Source organism: Poecile atricapillus, chromosome 30 (assembly GCF_030490865.1).
Source record: "Poecile atricapillus isolate bPoeAtr1 chromosome 30, bPoeAtr1.hap1, whole genome shotgun sequence".
NCBI classification, from domain to species: Eukaryota; Metazoa; Chordata; class Aves; order Passeriformes; family Paridae; genus Poecile; species Poecile atricapillus.
In genome coordinates, this window is record NC_081278.1 from 1803757 (window position 1) to 1818846 (window position 15090).

A 15090-nucleotide genomic window follows, 5' to 3' on the forward strand; every position below is an offset into this window, starting at 1 on the left:
TGAGCAAACGGAAGGAGTGCCAGGATCTGCTGCCACAGACTCTCTTCTTGGGGAACAGAACCCCCCCAGGCTACATTTCAAATGCTGTGCACACCCTGCTGGCTACAAACAACCCCTTTTCTAAGAAGTTGTTGGCAGGAGCACTCCCAAATGAATGGTATCTTAATGGCAATTTTCTTTCAAAATCAACTCTGTTCCAAAGGAAGAACAGAAAGCCCACAGCAATCCCAAAGGCACATATGGTGCACCTGGGGAAATCCTCGATTCAGGGGCCCAGTGGTTTAAAAAATACCCATAAGAAGCCACAGAGTCCTAAGTGTGAACTGCAGCAACCACTTGCTGGATCATTTTGGCTGTGCTGCACATGTCTGCAGACTGTCTGTCCCCCTGCAAGGACAAAAGGACACTGGTTAAGGGCTGGGCTGGCTGCTGAGAATGCCTCGGGCAGGAGGATCCTCAGGCTATGATCAGGCACCCAGAGCCGCTCTGACACTGAGGCCTCTGTGTCCCACAGCAATGGGAACACCACAAGGACATGGCAACGTTCCTGTGACATCACAGCAGCAGCTCCCCCAAAAACTGCCTGGAAGGTTCTCCTGGGTCACCAAGGAGCACAAAGGATCCTCAGAGGGCACAACCTATTGCTCAAGGGATCCAAGAGGATCTCAGAAAATGCAGCAAATGAGGACACCCCACAACCCAGCCTGAACACTGAGAAGGAACAAATTGTGACCAAACCAAAGGAAATACAACTTTTGGTCACTGATGCTTCTGACTAAAACCAGCAAGGCTTGTTCCATCTGGGATCTTTGTTCTAGTTCTAGAAACAAGCAAGGTTCTCTGCCGTAAATGTACAGAAAGCGGGAACTTGGGGGAAAGAAGGCTGAGAGTGCCAAAGCCTTGTGTGACTTCTTGGACATCTTGTGGCTGAGGGTGTCCAAGGCAATGGACTCTCAAGCGGGGTCCCTGCCCTCCCGACTGACAGCTGCCATCTCTCCTTCAGCCCCATGTGTGTCTCCAAAAACCTCCTGTCAAGGGCCTCCATCCACACATTCCATCACCAGCCAGAGATCCTCATCCACGAGGTCACCCAGCATCCCTGAGGCCACAGCAGGGAGTGCTCCTGGCATCTGGTAGAGCACTGTGGCTTTTCCTGGGATCCTTCTGGTGTCTGTGGCTGAGAGGAGTGGGGTGGATGGAACCAGGACGGGTCACAGATCAGCAGCCCCACTGCAAGCAGTGCTTTCTCCTGCTGTGTGGGGACCGTGGGGTGACTGATATTGGGACTCCTCTGGCTTTGGCTCCTGCAGACCACACAGTGGGTCAGACACTGAGGGAAGGGGTCTCATGGAAACCTGGCACAGGCATTTCTCTTTGGAGAAGGGGTTCTGCAGGGAGAAAGGAGAAGAAGAGACTTTCCTGTCTGCTGAGATTCACCCTCCTCTTTCAGCAGCCATACCACAGTCCATCAGTACCAGAGTTCATAGGATCACTTCCATGCCAGGGAGCACAAGGCACTCAAAACTGAACCCTGCCAGAGCCCAGCCCTGCCTGCCCATTTGGAGGGTGTGGGGGAATGGAATTTCAACAGGAGTTGACCTGCAATGATACTTTGCCACTTGTGGGTTTCTCACAGCCTTAGAAGGAGTGCGAGATCTCTGTCCCCAACACCTGCTCACCCTTCAAGTGCACACACGTGCCTGGGGGCAATTCAGGTTCACTGGAGTGGTGGCTGCTTCCCTTTGAAACAGGAGTTGTTGCCTTTTCTGGTGCCCTTAACTCCCTTCTACCTACTAGAAAGTGGGTGAGTAAAGGAAATGACCCTGGAGGAAGGGGACCAGAACCTTGGAAAAAGATGAAACATCTTTTGTCTGAATTACAAATAAAATTTAATTCATTTATTTCTTTAGGACTAATCTATTACTACAAACAAAAACATGTTCCTGGGCTGATTGTTGGGATTCAGGGCTTTATTTCTTGTTCTTGTTGTTATTATTATTTATTAGTATTACTTTTCACTGTCAAGACTTTTAAATCTTAGACACGAATAAAAATGGCTGGATGTCACACACTGGGAAAATTCCCTTGCTTTTCCCACCAGAATTAAACTGTACACTCAACTCCAAGTTGCCAGTGGATTCTAAGGATGGAAAATCCTGTTAATGGTGGGTTTAGTGTGGTTTGGAGATGTGGAAGTGTCTCATCCTTTCCCAGAGGTGCCCCAAGTCCACTCTGCTGCCATGTCTGCACTCGCGGCCCCTCACGGCTGCTCTGCCCTGGGGACATGGTGGGGACCCCTCCTGCCAGGGCTGAGGCTCCTCATGGCCCCTCACAGCCCCTCATGGCCCCATAGACCCTCTCATTGCCCCATAGAACCTCTCTTGGCCTCTCACAGCCCCTCATGGCCCCACAGGACCTCTCATGGACCCTCACATCCTCTCACATCCCCTCACAGCCCCTCACAGCCCCAGGGGCTCCTCCCAAAGGAGAAGGGGTCGGGCCCTGCTCCTTCTCCTTTTATTTTGGTCCCTTCACAGCACCAAGTAAAGAAAGGCTGAATGGAGCCTTTCCCCAGCGTTTCCCTCGGGGTTCATTGCGGGCTGAAGCTCTGTGCTGGCGCTGGCCCCAGTGCCAACATCCCTGCAGCCCCCAAGGCCTTTGCTGTCCCCCCGTGTCCATTCCCTGTCCCCGAGTCCCGCCCGGCTCTGGCAGCAGCAGCAGCCGCAGCGCAGCGGGCGCCGGCCCAGCCCGGCCGGGGCTCCCGGCCAGGAGCAGCAGCAGCGCCGGCCCTTCCCACCTGCTCCTGCCTCGGCTTCCCAGGGCTTTTCCCAGGGCAGTTCTGGACTACAGCAACAATCCCCCACAAACAGCCCTGATTCCTCAGGGCCCGGCTCTGCTGCCCTCAGCCAGCCCTCAGAGGAAGAAAGGATGGGGTTCCAGCGCTGTTTTCAGTGCTGTTTTACTCACCCTGAGGTGACAGCAGGAGGCTGTTGGTGCCTTTGCCTTGGCAATTGTAGATCCCGGCTGCTCTTGCCCCTCTTCTGCTTGCCACTTGAATTTTAGCAGTACAGCTGCAATTGCCTCTTTTAATCAGTGCTACCCACTGTGCTTTTGTCACAGGGAACTCAGGATTTTTGTTTCTGGCATCATGATCAGTAGAGATCAAAATGCTCCCAACTCCCTGAGTACAAAATCAAGGAGAATTAAAGCCACACAGGTCACATTTGCAGTGCTCAAACACAGCCCTGTTGCTGCTGCTGCTGCTGAAATAGAATCAACTGACAGAGGCCATCACAGAAATTGCCTCTGCAGTGGCAAATAAAATGAAGAAATCCAGCAGGAGAAAGAAATACCAGAACTTCCCAACTCGATTCATTGTTTCTTCTGAGCAGCAGAAGAAAAAGGAACAGGGCACCTTTCAGGCAGTCCTACAAGCTCAGGGTTCTCATTTCATGGGGAATCTGAGATGCAATTGGCCTTTTTAAAAGGATAGAAGCAAAGGGAATGAATTGGGAATTATTAGGAAAAAATGACCCTTCTTACACACAAAGTTCACCAAGTCATTCCCTGCATTTCTCCTTTTCACAGTCTTTCTGTCATCCACTGAGAGGTCCAGCTTATCATGTTCTGATGCTTATCATCAACTGATTGTGCTCTTGATTTCTACCAGTGCAAGAGATGTGGAATCATCTAAACTGAACACAGAAACAAACTCCCTCTGTCAGCCCATCTTCATGTTCCAGATCACTTTCAAGATGTCCATGGGGCTATTGGAATGATTAGCTCTCCACTTCTGGCTGCAGGCTCTGGAGATTCTTTCTCCACATTCAGCCAGGCATGTATTCCCTAACAATTCCTGGTATCTCATCATGTTTTCTTTGGCTAGAAGAGTAACAGTGAAAACCTTACCAATGGCACAACTCCACTGTCCAGAAGGAAAAGAAAGAACAAGTTGTCAAGTTCTTCAAATATTTTTCCTGTTTTGCTGCAAGAGTTGTGCTGCAGTCACTGTGTGAGAAGCCAAGTGAAGCTGCAGCTGGGGGCACATCTTGTGACAGGAGCTGCGCCTTCTTCTCCAGGACAGGTTTTTGGAAAGAACAGACAGGACTGTGGAGAAGATTCTGGGAAAATTGAAACAACTTTTTTATGAAATGAAAATAAAATCAAAATAAAGAACCAATATGTTTTTCTCTATTTATTTTTATGTTTCTCTTTTCCATCTTGCACTTTCTCCATCCCATTCATTCCAAATGGAGCTCACCTCTAAGATCTGAGACTTGGCAAGTTTTAGACACTGTAAAATACCATGAGCTATACGCAGTTTGCCTTCCGCTGTTTTACTTGGAAAGCAATGCTGGAGACACAAGTGCAGTGCTTGGTTCAGGTACAACTTCTGCATTCAGGGAATGTGGTCAGATGGTGTCTGACCCTCAGCAGGGACGAGGCACAGCAGCAACCAAGGGCATTCCTGTGCCCCTGTGCAGGAGTCAAGACTCTGGCTCTTGGCTCAACAGAGCAAAGTTCCCGTGTTTGGCCAGGCTCAGGGGCTGCCCGGGGAGCGCGGGGCTCGGGGCGGGGCCGAGCGGGCAACGGACAAAGGGACACGGGGACAAACGGTCCCGGTGCTTCAGTTGCAGCAGCAGCAGCAGCGGCAGCGGCAGCAGCGGCGGCAGCAGCAGAAGCAGCAAAAGCAGCCAATTTATCACTTTTCTGTCTCTCCTCTCCCTCTCCCACTGTCCCACATTCCCTCCGGGTCTCCCTTTTCCTGCGTCCCCTCCTCTTCCAGGTTCCCTCTCCCTGTGCCCGCCCGGGCCATGCCCCCGGCCCGCCCCCGGGCCCGCCCACGGGCCCTTGCGGGGCTGCCCCGGCCCCGTCCCCGTCCGCGGCCGTCCCGCCGTGGTCTCGCCTCCGCCCGGCTCTGGCTGTGCTGGCGCTGGCGCTGCTGGGCGGGCATCATTGCCTGGGGCTGGGGCGGAATCGCTGCCCTTTGGCTCCGCCTGGCCCGATCCCGGCCCCGGCCCCGGCCCCGGCCCCGGCCCCGGCCCCGGCCCCGGCCCTGCCCCCGGCCCCGGCTCCTCCCGGGGCCCGCGGAGGACACAGGCGGCGCGGCCGCTGCCGCCGCCTCCGCTGCGGCTTCCCCGGCCCGAGCTCCGCCGCTCAGCAGCGCGGCCGCTGGCCCCGAGCCGCCGCTGCCGCGTTCCAATGAGGGAACGCCTGCGGATGCCCGGCCCGGGGAGGTCGGGGAGCGCTCGGGGGCCGTTCCTGGCTCCGGGCCGAGTGCTGATGGCCGCGACTCGCCGCCAGGGAAGGCGCAGGAGGCCCTGCAGCAGCGCTACAAGCTGGGCCCGCTGCTGGGGCGCGGCGGCTTCGGCAGCGTCTTCGCAGCCACGCGACTCTTGGACGGTGCCCCGGTGAGCGGTGGGCAGAGGAGGAGGAGGAGGAGGAGGGGGCGGAGGGGGCGGAGGAGATGGCAGGGGCGCGGCGGGGCGGCAGCGAGCTCAACCCTCTGCTGCTCCTTGCTCACAGGTGGCCATCAAATGCGTGCCACGGGATCGCGTCCGGCTCTGGGGCGAGCTGGTGAGTGAGCGGGGCCAGCGGCAGAAGCCGGGGCGTGCCGGGCAGGGATGAGCCGGGGCCCGGCAGGGTGGGAGCCGCCGAGAGCCCTGCGGGGAGAGCGGGTGTGGGGTGAGCGAGGTGTGCAGAGCATCCCGGGCTGGCTGAGGGCTCCCAGAGCCCTGGCACGGCCTCAGCCCCACTGACAGCACCGTGCTCCTCCCGCAGCCCGATGGCACCCGTGCTCCCCTGGAGATCGTGCTGCTGGACAGGGTGTCCTCTGGCTGTGCTGCAATCATTCAGCTGCTGGAGTGGCTTGAGCTCCCTGACAGCTTCGTGTTAGTGTTGGAGCGTCCAGAGCGGTGCCAGGACCTCTCGCATTTGCTGGCGGAGCGGAGGTTCCTGCCGGAGGAGGAGGCGCGGGGGCTGTTTAGGCAGCTGCTGGAGGCCGTGCAGCACTGCACCAGCTGTGGGGTCCTGCACAGGGACATCAAGCCAGAGAACATCCTGCTCGACCTGGCCACAGGGCAGCTGAAATTGATCGACTTTGGCTGTGGCGCCTTCCTGCAAGACACAGCCTACACCCAGTTTGCAGGTGAGCCCTGGCAGGGGATGCTCCTGGCCATCTCATGGCCCAGCCTGGGTGTGGCACCGGGGATTCCCCGTGTTGCTGCCAGGATGGGATTAATGCTTGAGCCAAATTGATTTGAATGGGGGTGTGAGGGGAGCCAGCTCCCAGCCCTGCCAACAGTCTTCAGCACCCACTGTGCCCTGGGCTGGGGCTGGGACAGCCAGCCTGACAAAAACCCCCATGGGGGTAGCAGAGGGCGGGGGTCTGACCCCATGCCCCAGAGTGTTTGGTGCGTCAGCAAGGAAGGGCTTGAACTCCTCTGCTCCCCACGTTTGCCTTGGCTTATTAACAATTTTTTGGAGGCCATGCAGGCAGGGAGGAGAGTGTGTTTTTCTCTACCATGGGGTGGATTTTTATTTGCTTGTGATGGTTGGGCCTCCCCAGTGCTTCTGCTGCCCTCTTCCAGCAGCAGTAGCTTCTTTTCCAGCCCTGGGTTTGTAGCCAAGTCCCAGGTGCTGGCGAGAGGACAGTGGGTCACCCCGTGTGCCGCTGGGGCAGCCCCCACATGCCCAGGGATGCTGGGGCGAGGCTCTGGGAGCAGCAGCACCCCCTGATGAGCTCCATCTGTGTTCCACAGGAACCCTGTCCTACAGCCCACCTGAGTGGATCCACCAGCAACGCTACCATGGCCAGTCAGCAACAATCTGGTCCCTGGGCCTCCTGCTATACCAGCTGGTCATAGGGAAGCACCCATTCATGAGGGGCCAGCAGATGATCTGGGGACGGATCTTGTTCCCACGACGGCTCTCCCAAGGTGAATCCTCGTCTCTGGGCACAGGGGGAACACCGGGCTTGGGAGACAGCAGCGGGCTCATGAGCATCCTGCTCTGGCAGCTGCTGAGGAGGTGGCACATGTCCTGCTCTCCTGCAAACAGGGAATCCATGGGGAGGTTTAGGCCCAGCTCTGGGCACACCCAGCATGGCCTGGGCACTGGAAGGGGGCGGCAACTTCTCCAACTGACTGCTGATTCCTGGTTTCTCTCTTCAGAATGCCAAGATATTATTAAGAGGTGTTTGTCCACGCAACCCTTGGACAGGCCATCCTTAGAAGACCTTTTCCGCCATCCTTGGATGCAGGGTGTTCATCTGTCCTAGGAGATGGGAGAGATCCACATGCACAGTTGGATCCAGGGGCCTGGCAGGTAACAGCTCCACACATTTCTTGGCAATCAGGGGCAAAGCAAACCAGGCTGTTTTTGTCCTGCCTGTAGCTCTGAGCAGGGCTCATCAGAAGGGAACACACAGCTCTTGGGCTGAAGCTGAGCTGGACACCTGGTGTGGCAAGCACTGGTGGCCACCATTCCCCCTGGTTTTGCTTGTCTGCTTCACTGATGGCTGGGACCCGGGGCAGAGCACTGACAGCCTGGTCTGGCCCCCAGGCAAGGAGAAGGAGCCCCTGGAGAAGCTGTTACCAGGTGGGGCTGCTGCTGGAGACACCAAGGGCAACCTCAAGGATGGCAATCTCTTCCTCCGGCTGGCCAGCTGAAGATGATGGATTTCAATTCTGGCATGTCTTCTTCAAAGACTCGCTCCACGCCCAATTTGCAGGTGAGTCCACAGCCAGGGGATGCTCCCAGATCTGGGCATGGCACAGCCTGGCCAGCACCAAAGGTTCCCCCCTTGGCTGGGGTGGATGCAACCAATTCTTCAGTTGGCTGCCAAGCTGCTTTTTGTCTCTGGGCAGCTGCTGAGGGACTGGATCTGTCGTGGCTGGCTGCAGGCTGGGCACATGTCCTGCCCTCCTGCTCTGCTCCCAGAGGCAGCAGTGATGGGCAGCTTTGGGCCCGGCTCTGAGCACGACCAGCATGGCCTGGGTACCGCGGGTGGCTGGGACAAGGGGACAGGAGCCTTCAGCTGACGGGCGGTTTCTGGTTTCTCTCTTTGCAGCTGGGCTCTGCGGATGCCGAGGCTGCTCTGGGCTCTGCCAGGGCTCTGCTGGGCTCAGCCCCAGGCACAGCTGGGCTCACTCTGCCCTCACATTGCTCTGACAGCTTTGCATCACATGAGCCCGTTCCCAGCACACCGCCTGAGCTTTCTGCTTTTGCAGGTGAGTGAGACTCTCCTGCAGGCCAAGAGATTGCAGTTAGGGACACACATCCAATTGGCAAGAAGCCCAACTCTCCACAGTCCCAGCTGAATGCCTGCATCTGCACAGGATGTTTTCTATGTCCCACTCTTCCTTTCTTTTTGGCTGGAATTGTGCAATTGCACTCTCTTCCTCCTCTAGAAATGCCACTGCTGTGTTCCTGAGGCAGTGCAGTCTGGAGCTGATGGATGAAGAATCGCCCTTCTGCACTTCCAAACCAGGGCAAAAAGCTGTAAGTGGGACTTTGCATCTTTAAGAAACCCCTGAATGTTTGAAAGGGAATGTGCAGCTCATTCACAGGGTGAGAAGGAAGGGCATCTTCTAAAGGATCTGGGGTTTGACAGAGTTTAGATTCCCAGTGCTGCTTGGAGCTGGCAAGGCGCAAAGCAGTTTCTTCTTGCTTCACTCCAATTTCACCACAATTTAAAAGAACAATATTGGAATCAAACCCCAAAATCTTTTTTGAAAACGTTCCTGAGGCCAGTAAGATGCATCATGCCATCAGCATGTTTACAAAGTAAATAACTGAGTTTTATGTTTCAAAAGACCAATTACACCTTAATTCAAAGTTATAGAAGATTTTTCACTGCACACTTTTTATCTTTCACATTTTATAGAAGATTTTTTCTTTTATTTTCCACATTTTTCCCCTTAAAACAGAAATCATGCTATGAAAAAGAGGTGTCCTTTGCTCTTGGTTCCTGTGTGGAGCAGCTCCCTTCCCACTGGCTGAGCTGCTCAGGCAGAGCCCGGCAGCTCCTGGCCCTGCAGGGCTGAGGCTTTTCCCCGTTGCTGGGCACAGACTGATGGAGCAGCACTGCTGAACACGGGAACACGCAGAGGGAGCAGAGCAGCTGCCTTTGCCCACCTGAAGCTCCAAGGCCAAACTCTGAGCAGGCACGGCTGGAAGAGATTCGCAGGCTCCCTGTTGGCTCTGCTGCCCCACTTGTGCCCGGCCCAGCTCTGCGTGAGGCAGAGGGAGAACAAGGGGCAGCTCCCTCCCAGCCCCAGCCCAAGGACCCCTCCAGCCCCGGGCCTTGGGGCACTGTCAGCACCCACTGCTCCAGCCACGGCTTCTGCTGGCACTGACAGCAACAACCAAACTGGGGCTGGTCCCGAGGGAGCAGCAGCACTGCCTGGATCTGATCCCTCAGTCTGGGGCAGTGCTGGAAAAATGATCGCAGCAGCACCAGCACCAGCAGCAGCAGCACCAGCAGCAGCAGCACCAGCAGTTTCAGCAGCCACAACAGCAGCAGCACGAGCAGCAGTGGCGCCAGCAGTGTCAGCACCAGCAGCACCAGCAGCAGCAGTACCAGCAGCAGGAGAACCAGCAGCAGCAGCTGCACCAGAAGCAGCACGAGCAATACCAGCCTCGCCACCAGCACCAGCAGCAGCAGCACCAGCATCACCAGCAGCAGCAGCAGCCGTACCAGAAGCAGTGCCAGCAGCACCAGCAGTGCCAGCAGCATCAGAAGCAGCACTAGCAGCACCAGGACCACCAGCACCAGCAGCACCAGAAGCATCACCAACATCAGCATCACCAGCAGCACCAGCAGCGCCAGCCGCAGCATCACCAGCACCAACAGCAGCACCAGCACCAGCAGCACCAGTAGCACCGGGAGCAGCACCAGCAGCAGCACCAGAAGCATCACCAACATTAGCAGCAGCACCAGCAGCACCAGCAGTACCAGCACCAGCAGCAACAGCAGTTTCAGGAGCAACAACAGCAGCAGCAGGAGCATCACCGCCAGCACCAACAGCAGCAGCACCAGCATCACCAGCAGCAGCAGCAGCAGCAGCAGCAGTGCCAGCAGCACCAACAGTGCCAGTAGCATCAGAAGCAGCAGCAGCAGCACCAGGACCACCAGCATCAGCAGCACCACCACCAGCAGCAGCACCAGAAGCATCACCAGCACCAGCAGCACCAGCACCAGCAGCACCAGCACCAGCAGCACCAGAAGTGCCAGCAGCACCAGCAGCACCACCACCAGCAGCAGCAGCAGCAGCAGCAGCACCAGCAGCAGCAGCACCAGGACCACCAGCAGCAGCAGAAGCATCACCAACATCAGCAGCAGCAGCACCAGCACCACCAGCAGCAGCACCAGAAGCATCACCAACATCAGCAGCAGCAGCACCAGCACCAGCAGGAGCAGCACCAGAAGCTTTACCAACATCATCATCATCATCATCAGCAGCAGCAGCAGCAGCAGCAGCAGCAGAAGCATCACCAGCACCAGCAGCACCAGCAGTACCAGCAGCAGTACCAGCAGCAGCAGCACCAGAAGTGCCAGCAGCACCAGCAGCACCACCACCAGCAGCAGCACCAGCAGTACCAGCAGCAGCAGCACCAGAAGCATCACCATCAGCAGCAGCACTAGCAGCACCAGAACCAGCACCAGCACCACCAGCAGCAGCACCACCACCAGCAGCAGCAGCATCAGCAGCAGCACCAGCACCACCAGTAGCAGCAGCAGTACCAGCAGCAGCAGCACCAGCAGCACCAGCAGTTTCAGCAGCAGCACCAGTGGCAGCAGAACCAGCAGTGCCAGCAGCAGTAGCAGCAGAAGCACCACCAGCAGCACCAGCAGCACCAGCAGCACCAGCACACCAGCACCAGCAGCAGTACCAAGAGCAGCACATGGAGCTGACTTTCAGTGCAGCCTCTGCCATGCTTCCCTCCCTGTGCAGCGGTGTCACAGCAGCCTGAGGCACCTGGGAGCCCTCAGTGCCAACAGGGACTTGAGATGGCAGCCCTGGGCTCCTGCACCTTGCGCCAGGAACAGAGCTGGAGACTCCCTCTCCATGTGGAGCTTCCAGATGGAAAAGGCTGCTGTGACCAGGCAGCTCCAAGGGCACAGAAAAGAGGGGCTCGACCCCTTGCTCTGTGCCAGTCCCAAAGTCCTGGGCAGCAGCCACCGAGCCCTGGGGGAACAGAGGGCACAGCAAGAGGGACAAAACCAGTCAAGGTCAGAGACTGGGAAGAGCCAGACCTGGGAGCAGGAACAGCTGCTTCATTGAACTCCTGGAGAAAGCTCTTGGCTGCTTCAAAGCCCTGAAAGGTGTGAAGGGCAGAGAAGTGGCCACACCAAACAATGCTCCTGTTTTCACACCTCCCCTCTCTGTGTCCCAGAAGGAATTGGATGAACTCTGTTCTTCTCTCTGAGTCATCTCATTCAGCGTGAGCAGCTCAGCACCAGGAGCTGAAGGAGCTGAAGCCTTAGGCCACAAGAGCTGAGCAAGAGGGGGCTTTTGGACCAAAGTAATGCTGCTAAGTAATGGAGCTAGCTGAATGCAGCAGATAGAATCCTGCAATTATAGAATCCATTCTGCTGGAAAAGACCTCTGAGCTCATCCAGTCCAGCCAGTCACCCAGCAGTGTCAAGCCCAGCACTAAACCTCGTCCCTGAAGTGCCAAGGTCTGAACAACAGGCCCTGAGTGAGGCCTGAACAACAGGCCCTGAGCCTAAGGTGACATCTGGATGAACCTTCCAACCAAAGGTTATCTGTCTATCTGCTCATTAGTGAAATATGCATGGTCATTAGCACTGTGATAGATGTATCCACTCATCAATGAAGCATGGATTGACCTTTCTGTGTTTAGAAGCCAGACAAGGCCATGAAATCCGACATCTGGCCTTGTTTGGGGTGTATGGTCAGAGTCAACTCCCTTGGTTCCTCCTTGAGGCCTGGCCAGGCTTTGCTAGGGACCCAAGAGGAGGATGAAAGCAGATGTTCCCACACCAGAAGTGCTGTCAGTTTGTTTATCCAGCACTATCAAAGCTGGGCCCTCTCTCACAGCAGGGGTTGAGGCTCACCTGTGGCTGGAGGCACCTGCAGGATTTCCCAGTGTCCAGGAGTGGCTCTCCAGACCTTGGCTGTGACAGCTTCCCCAGCTGATGGGTGGATCTGGGGATGGCAAAGTCTGAGGGCAACTGGATCTTTGTTAATCCCTGCAGGCAATCTTTGGCAGTGATGATTGGGTGCATTGCTGAGCTGCTCCTTTTGTGATCCTTTGCTGCTTGGAGCTGCAGTAAGTGACACTGATTCCTTCAGGTGGTGTTTGTGCCTTTGGTGCTGACCCTGCCCACTGGTGAAACAAAATTGGCAAAGTCTGGCCAGATCCCAACAAAATACCACTTTTTAAATGTAAATGTAAGGAATCAGTTTCATCTGAAATTCCCAGAAGGGAAGCCCCCCGCAGAGTTCACTGGCACCGTTTGAGCAGTGGGGCAGTCGGTTAAAAGAGCCTGAACCACAGGATGTCTTAAAATGCATTCAAATATTGCATATGGAAAAAGGAAAAGACCTTGTGGGTTTGGGAAGACAAGGATGGATTTTGTTAACAGCACCAACGGAAGGAACAGTTGTTTTTGGAATGCTCCCACATGAAGGGACAGAAAAAGGTTTTAGTCTTGAGCTCAGGTTTGTCCGTCCAAGACAAATAATAACAATAACAATAGAAATAACAATAATATAACACAATAATATATATTTATATAAGTAACTAAAAATCAATAATGTGAAATAATGCTGAAAATACCAATTTGTGAGCTTTCGCTGCTCACTGTAACACTAAATACCCTACAAAAAAGAACTGGCAAAGACCCAAATGTCAATGGTAAACTTTGTGAATTGTATACAAGGAATAAAAGAGGACGGGGTGAAATTGGCTGTTTTTATAGGGTTTGGTGATACTATGATGCAGAATGCTTTCTCTGTTCCTGTGAAAAACACAGGGATTAAGACTGCTGGGTTTTTCATGTACCAGACTATCTACAAGCTGCAGGATTGGTTGAACAGGTGAAGGAGTTGTTAAAAGAGCAGTTGATAAAATGAGGAGATGGGAACCTGTCCTGGTGGAGAACCCATCTCCCAGATGTGTTCCATGCCCTTAACAATGGGCCCACTGGGGAAATGGAAACCCCTGGGTGTGCAGGGCTGCACCCAATTTGCAAACACAACCATGGACAATGAGACTTGGACTGCCTGGGAAATTGTTCTGGGTGTGATGGCCCCTGACAGGGCCACCCCAGAGGCTGCAGGGCTGGACCTTCATGCACTGGAATGAATTAGGAAAAAGCAGAAGCAAATGAAAGTTAACAACAGAAGAATAGGAATTCAGATTCTTCCAGGACGCTTTGGTTTGGTAACTGCTCACTTGAGCTTGGCCTTGCAAAGTGTTGATGTCATGGGAGGAGGAATTGATGCAAATTATCAAGGAGAAATTAAAGAAATTCTGTTAAAAATGGATGAAGAACATTGGATGATTCAACCCCATGACAGGTTATCACAAATATTGATATTGCAGTTTAAAAACGATTGTGAAAGAAGGAGATCCACCTCCAGTCAGCACTGTTTGTGGAGATAAAAGGTTTGGACGCACCAGTCCTAATAATTGGTCCAGAGTGTGGGTCCAGAGGCCAAATGGCCCTCCAGAGGCAGCTGAAGGAACAGCTCTGGGGAAAGACAACACTCTTTGAATCCTGAAACCTGAGCATGGAGCATGGAAATATATCCCTGCAGCCAAGTGTTCTCTGCCACAACAAGTCAATATTGTTTTACAGATGCTGCCGGACCAAATCTCCCCGTTTGCCCCAACGACCCCTTTGGAAAATGCTCTGATCCACGGGGCTCCATGTGAAGGCTGATGTGACACTGAGGGACATCCACACCAATTCCAGCCAGGAGCTGGAAATTGGGATCCTTTTCCCTTCGGCTGGACATGCCAGGTCCCAGTCCCTGACGGGCACCCAGGCTCCTGGCTGGAATTGGTGTGGAAGTCCCTCAGCGTCACATCAGCCTTCACATGGAGCCCCGTGGATCAGAGCATTTTCCAAAGGGGTCGTTGGGGCAAACAGGGAGGTTTGGTCTGGCAGCATCTGTAAAACAATATCCCATAACATCAGCTTGTTGTGGCAGAGAACACTTGGCTGCAGGGACATACTCCCATTGTTCCTGCCCAGGTTTCAGGATTCAAAGTGTTGTCTTTCCCCAGAGCTGTTCCTTCAGCTGCCTCTGGAGGGTCATTTGGCCTCTGGACCCACACTCTGGCTCCATTATTAGGACTGCTGGGTCCAAACTCTTTATCTCCATGAACAGAGGTGATTGGAGGTAGATGTCCTTCTTTCACAATTGTTTTTAAAACTGCAATATTAATAATTGTACTACCCTGCCATGGGGTTGGAAAACCAAATCTTGTTCATTATTGTTTAACATAAAGACTTACTTCAATTTCTCCTTGATAATCTGCATCAATTCCTCCTCCCATGACATCAACACTTTGCAAGGCCAAGCTCAAGTGAGCAGTTACCAAACCAAAGCGTCCTGGAGGAATCTGAATTCCTATTCTTCTATTGTTAACTTTCATTCGCTTCTGCTTTTTCCTAATTCATTCCAGTGCATGAAGGTCCAGCCCTGCAGCCTCTGGGGTGGCCCTGTCAGGGGTCATCACACCCAGAACAATTTCCCAGGCAGTCCAAGTCTCACTGTCCATGGTTGTGTTTGCAAATTGGGTGCAGCCCTGCACACCTAGGGGTTTCCATTTCCCAGTGGGCCCATTGTTAAGGGCATGGAACACATCTGGGAGATGGGTTCTCCACCAGGACAGGTTCCCATCTCCTCATTTCATGAACTTCTCTTTTAACAACTCCTTCACCTGTTCAACCAATCCTGCAGCTTGTAGATAGTCTGGTACATGAAAAACCCAGCAGTCTTAATCCCTGTGTTTTTCACAGGAACAGACAAAGCATTCCACATCATAGTATCACCAAACCCTTTAGAAACAGCCAATTTCACTCCTTCCTCCTTTATTCTTTGTATA

The 15090-nt window shown here is 54.4% G+C and overlaps 2 pseudogenes; one reads left to right on the forward strand and one right to left on the reverse strand.

Moving 5' to 3' along the window:
* Positions 1-15090, reverse strand: part of LOC131589807 (uncharacterized) — a 583542-nt pseudogene that overhangs the window by 288871 nt on the left and 279581 nt on the right.
* LOC131589765 (serine/threonine-protein kinase pim-1-like) lies at positions 1498-7330 on the forward strand (annotated as a pseudogene).